General features: G+C 33.5%; 1 long non-coding RNA gene across 2 annotated transcripts in view; it reads right to left on the bottom strand.

The window, feature by feature from the left end:
- Window positions 1-359, bottom strand: part of LOC143908842 (uncharacterized) — a 1520-nt gene extending 1161 nt beyond the window's left edge. For both annotated transcript variants that reach the window (XR_013260269.1, XR_013260268.1), the window contains exon 1: window positions 156-359. This is a non-coding gene — a long non-coding RNA (uncharacterized LOC143908842). The remainder of the gene's footprint in view (window positions 1-155) is intronic.
- Window positions 360-6544: the final 6185 nt, after the last annotated feature.

The raw sequence follows: 6544 nt of genomic DNA, 5'->3' as shown, positions 1-6544 counted from the left end.
AATGTAGTGAGGTTAAGTGAAGTTAGAGGTTAGTGAGGTTAACAATTCGTTTTTCGGGATTTCTGTCAGTGAAACGTGTATGTACATATACTTCTATTATTTAATGTATATTTCAAAGAAAATAAAGTGTTAATCATTAGAACAATAATACGTACCTATTTCTCTGCTTTGATTAAAACTCAACGAACTCAACTTTCAGAGAGAACAATTGCGACTTGCTCCTCACAACGCAACGCAGTAATCCGTAATCCGAGTGCTGAGACAGCAAAGATTAGTCTAGGGGATTTTTCGAAATGAACTGATTGAGTACCACTGATCGAGCCGATTAGAAATCCGACTACTTGTCGGAAACACCCCAAGAATACCGTGTCAGAAACGTATGCGCATCTTCGACCATTCGAATCGTGCGTATGCGCAAATTTGCGAGTGATTCGAGAATAGAGCCCCTGTAGTGTTACATACCTGCGCAAAGCACGAAATGATGTCGTTAACATTTACAGAATAGGTGTCTTAGAATTTGAAATAAAGAATTACAAAATTAATAAAAAATGAAAATGACAATGTCATGCATTTATCTATATATACATCTCGTAATTTTCTCTATCAATAAATTGTATACTATTATAATTTATTTTATTGAAATATTATTTTCAGGTATTTTAAAGTTTTGGTTATCTTATCTCTATCAAGTCAAAATAAAAATATAGACAAACACACTTTCTCACAGCCTCTGTAGAATTCTCTCACGATATCACAACAATACAACGATTACGTGTAGTCATCGACGCCATAGTGTTTTTCTTCCATCTAGGGCGTCTAGAATAGAGTCCCTATATACGTGACATTCACGCCATGTTGTTGCACTCCCAAAGTCTGTCCAGACTCTTAAGGGGATGCTAAAGCCGTCCAAATTACCGACAATTCATTTCAAAGCTCTCATTTTGAAACGGCTTTACAGATCGCAAAATCCTTTTACAGGAGTAAAGTAGAGGTACTAATGAAGGGTGGGATTGTCAAATAATTAGTAATAATTGAAAAAATTTTTAAAATGCTGTCACCTCAAAACCTTATTTTCTGATATAAACAGTTGTATACGTAATATGTACGAAATTAAACTTTCCCACCCTTCAGAAGACGTGCACAAACAATAACGTACCTTTGAAATTGAGATTGAAAGCCTGGAATAAAAATGAGAGCTTTGAAACGATCGTGTATATTTTTCACAAAAATATTCACGCAGAGCAGCAATTATGTCACAGCAGTAGTTCACGGATCTTGCGAGAGATGGCGAGATGGCGCACGCAGCTGTGGGCAGTTTCGGGGTTGGCTACATTGTCTGGTTTCTACACAGCAATCGAACCAGGACATATATATGATACAGATATCTCGTTAGGCATTTTTACATTTTTTTCAATTATTACTAATTATTTTACAATCCCACCTTTCATTAGTACCTAAACTTTACTCCTGTAAAAGGATTTTGCGATCTATGAAGCCGTTTCAAAGAACGAGCTTTGAAAGATATGTGGTACAGATATCGCGTTAGACATTTTTACATTTTTTTTAATTATTATTAATTATTTTACAATCCCACCCTTTATTAGTACCTAAACTTTACTCCTGTAAAAGGATTTTGCGATCTATGAAGCCGTTTCAAAAAACGAGCTTTGAAAGATATATGTGGTACAGATATCGCGTTAGACATTTTTACATTTTTTTCAATTATTACTAATTATTTTACAATCCCACCCTTCATTAGTACCTAAACTTTACTCCTGTAAAAGGATTTTGCGATCTATGAAGCCGTTTCAAATAACGAGCTTTGACAGATATGGGGCCCGATTTTCTATCTACAAACGTATGCGTAAACTCTGCTCTAACAGAAAAGCTGCAAGCTTATTGGCTAAAAACTGTGCGACAGAGAGCAAATCAATTTGCAGCCTTTCTGTTAGAGCAGTGTTTGTGCATATGTTTCTCGTTAGAGAATCGGGCCCATGTGGTACAGATATCTCGTTAGGCAATTTTCCATTTTTTTTTAATTATTACTAATTATTTTACAATCCCACCCTTCATTAGTACCTAAACTTTACTCCTGTAAAAGGATTTTGCGATCTATGAAGCCGTTTCAAAGAACGAGCTTTGACAGATATGTCGTACAGATGCCTCGTTAGACAAGGACAGATATCTCTCGTATTATTATTCCTTTCTCTATGTATGTAATTTGCATGCACCCATTTATTCCTCTCTCTCTCTTTCTTTTTCTCTCTCTCTCTCTCTCTCTCTCTCTCTCTCTCTCTCTCTCTCCCTCTCCCTCTTTCCCTCTCTCATTGCTGTCCCTCTCTCTCTTAGTACACTGGGTAGCGTACACTTAGTATGGTAAAATCAGGACTTTTTGGAATTCTAGGGTATATTTCAGAAAGAAAAACGGTAATGTTATTTAGGACAAAAAACTCTGTTTATTATTTTGTTGATAAAATGTTGAGAAATGTAAACGAAAATACATATATAAATGAAATATATGTTATTTTTTTTATTGTTACTGTCAAAAGTAAATAATATTACATATAAAACCGTAATGCAATTGAACATACATATTCATACACACGCACACGCATACGCAATCGCACGAGCACGATACGCATACGCACATAAATATATTATTTTAATTATTTTTTTTGTGGGCCCCAGGCCCCGTCCACGATGACGATATCACGGACATGGGACTTCTCCAGGATCATGCTCCTATTACTTTGTACTAGAACAATAAGAATAATTCTGCATAAATTTTTATTTTGTGCCTTTATATCATATGTATTTTTCAAGCAAAGTGCATTTGCAGAATTTATGCAATGGAAGATGTATATACACACACACACACACACACACACACACACACACACATACTACGTTTACGCGAATGTTACTTCTGTAGTAACTTACGATATATTACTCGTTTACGCGGAGTAAATTATCTTAAGTTACTACAAAATCCCGTTTACGCGAAGGAATTATCGTAAATTACTACAGTAGAAGTAACGCTCGCGTAAACGTAGTAACAAACTCACACACACCATGTGTTTATATGGGGCGTTCCACGCCAAATCGGACACCATTTGGGTTTTGCATCTTCGATTTTTGTTGAAAATTTTTTATGTTATAGTATTGGTTGAAAGAGGCCTCCATGATTTTTTTCAAATTTTTTTGTCGAACCGTTTTCAAAATATCGATTTTTGAAAAATTACGTTATTTTTTTTTAAACGCTCATAACTTTACGAAACATGGGTCAAATGGAACGTTTTTTTTTTTTCAAAAAATTTTTTTTTAATTTTTTTTAACTGTATTTCTATAAGATTTTGAAATTTTTGACACAAATTTTTGATTTACAAAAAACACGTACTGTTCAATTTTCTCCAAAATTTTTTGTACAAAACTATAATCGATTTCACAACTTTTAAGCCTAAATTTATAATGAGATAATAACGGGATCTATTTTTTTTCGATTTTTTAATTTCTATCTTTTATTTATCCGTGCTGAAAAATATCTGAAAAGAAAAAATAATTTACACAGGAACTACTATTAATAATTATCTAAGACATAGTGATTACTTACTAAATAGTTTACAAATTGATTTCAGAAAAAAATACAGTGAAATTAAAGCGTTTATTATTTATGCGTGATAAATTTCTTTTATTAAAGTAGCGTTTATTTTTTTACACGTTTAAATATTTTAAAAATTTGAGATTCAACAGATGATGAAAATTGTTTAAGTCTCAAAGTGCCTTCTCCGTCTGGAATTACACAATGATATTTGTGCGTTCCTGTTATTGTCTTAGCTCTAATATATCGCTTGTCTAATGATTCTTTGCTCTGAATATAATCTTTGTTAGAGAAGAATTGCGCATAGATATTTGGCAAAGAATTTCATTTTATCGCCCAGTTATATAGTTCTTGAGGAGTTGAGATTTGTTCGTCATATGGAAGTTGAAGACTTGCTGGTGCCGCTATTCTCTTAACAGTTCCTTCTACTCCATCACAAGGACCTTTGCCATGAGCTGTTGCAAAATAATGCCATTCAGCCAAAGTCTTCTTCATGAAAATTAAGATTTACAAAATTTTTATAATTTTTAAATTGTTGAGGTGCTCCGTCGGAAAATTTGCCAAATATCTATGCGCAATTCTTCTCTAACAAAGATTATATTCAGAGCAAAGAATCGTTAGACAAGCGATATATTAGAGCTAAGACAATAACAGGAACGCAGAAATATCATTGTGTAATTCCAGACGGAGAAGGCACTTTGAGATTTAAACAATTTTCATCATCTGTTGAATCTCGAATTTTTAAAATATTTAAACGTGTAAAAAAATAAACGCTACTTAATAAAAAAAAAATTATCAAGCATAAATAATAAACGCTTTAATTTCACTGTATTTTTTTCTGAAATCAATTTGTAAACTATTTAGTAAGTAATCACTATGTCTTAGATAATTATTAATAGTAGTTCCTGTGTAAATTATTTTTTCTTTTCAGATATTTTTCAGCACGGATAAATAAAAAATGGAAATTAAAAAATTAAAAAAAAAAAATTGATCCCGTTATTATCTCATTATAAATTTAGGCTTAAAAGTTGTGAAATCGATGATAGTTTTTTACAAAAAATTTTGGAGAAAATCGATCAGTACGTGTTTTATGTAAATAAAAAATTTTTGTCAAAAAGAACCCCGCACAAAAACCTATGGAAATGGGTTCTCGGCGAATTTGTCTGAAACTTTGGAAAAATGTTGTTCATGTCATCTTGATCAAATGTTCTCATGGCAACAACTCTCTTTAAAACAGAATTTTTGCTCCAGGAGACCTCAAAGATGGATATTTTATCACGCGATCACAGATGATTTTACCCATTCAGCTTTTAGAATAATGATGTGTGTGTGTATTGCATAACCCATAAAACCTGAGAACAAAATCGGTCCTTTTCAGGGCCATAATAATGTGCAAAATCCGATCGCGCAACTTTCTTGCGGTTCACATTGGATAACGCTAATCCCGACGGTTCATACTGTTATTACTGTTATTCATCAATACATTAGGTTATTAGGTTTTATGGGTTATGCAATACAAACACAAACACAAACACACACAATCATTATTCTGAAAGCTGAATGGGTAAAATCATCTGTGATCGCGTGATAAAATATCCATCTTTGAGGTCTCCTGGAGCTAAAATACTGCTTTAAAAAAAGTTGTTGCCATGAGAACTTTTGATCAGGATGACATGATCATTTTCCCAAAGTTTCAGACAAATTCGCCGAGAACCCATTTCCATACGTTTTCGTGCGGGGTCCTTTGAAAATCTTATAGAAACACAGTTTGAAAAATTTTTTGATATTTTTTGTCAAAAGTGTGTTTAAAAAAAAAACATTTGAAAAAAAACGTTCCTTTTTTTACCCCATTTTTCGTAAAATTATGGGCGTTTAAAAAAAAGTAACGTAATTTTTCAAAAATCGATATTTTGAAAACGGTTCGACAAAAAAATTTGAAAAAAATCATGGAGGCCTCTTTCAACTAATACTATAACATAAAAAATTTTCAAAAAAATCGGAGATGCAAAACCCAAATGGTGTCCGATTTGGCGCGGTACGCCTTATATATATCTTCCATCGCGTAAATTCTACAAATGAACTTTGCTTGAAAAATACATGTGATATAAAAGGCACAAAAGAAATTTATGCAAAATTATTCTTAGTACAAAGTAATCGGAGCACGATCCTGGAGACATCCCGTGTTCGCGATATCGTCATCGTGGACGAGGCTCCGGGCCCAGAGAATAATCATATTATACAAACGATAGACCCCCGATATTGTCGTACAAAATGTATGTGTACCTATCCCTATAGCTTCTTCTCCTCCCTATATTATAATGAAAGAAACGTATCCGACTGAAAAAGGCCCGTTTAGCGAGATAGGAAGCCGATGCCAGTCTCACGCGAAAAGCGAACGTCGAATTTATAACACAATGGCTGTGTTCGGGAAGCGCGCTATTAGCGCTATTGCATCATTCTATCTTTATCGCTCATTAGGTGTAAAACAAGGATAAAATAAGCAAATAGCACTAATAGCGTCTTCCCGAACGCACCTAATAAATTAATATTTAGCATCTCTATCGAATTTCTATCAAAAAACGAGACAGGTCATTTTTTTGTTTTCTAAGAGAATTCAATCATTCTCTCTAACCGAATTTCACTAATATCTAAACGTCAGAAACGCACGTGGTCCGAGTTAGCACAGGTCCGACAGATTTCTTTCTATAGACGGCATAGTTGCCAAAATATATTTCATGAAAAGAAAATTAATCTACAAAAATCAAATAATATTATAAGCATTGCACAAAAAAATATACACGAAGAATGTATTTTGAGAATCAGAAAGATTAAAAAAACGCGACAAAGTTTTTTCTCTCCGGATGAAATTCCAACGTGCGCTTCTAAGGTCAACGCGCATCCTTTGCTAAACAAATGAATTCATACACGTTTTGCAGCCAGATTTTT

The sequence above is a fragment of the Temnothorax americanus genome, unplaced genomic scaffold (assembly GCF_048541705.1).
Source record: "Temnothorax americanus isolate GAGA-0224 unplaced genomic scaffold, ASM4854170v1 Scaffold117, whole genome shotgun sequence".
In the NCBI taxonomy this organism is placed as follows: domain Eukaryota; kingdom Metazoa; phylum Arthropoda; class Insecta; order Hymenoptera; family Formicidae; genus Temnothorax; species Temnothorax americanus.
This window is presented reverse-complemented; position numbering and strand designations above follow the sequence as displayed.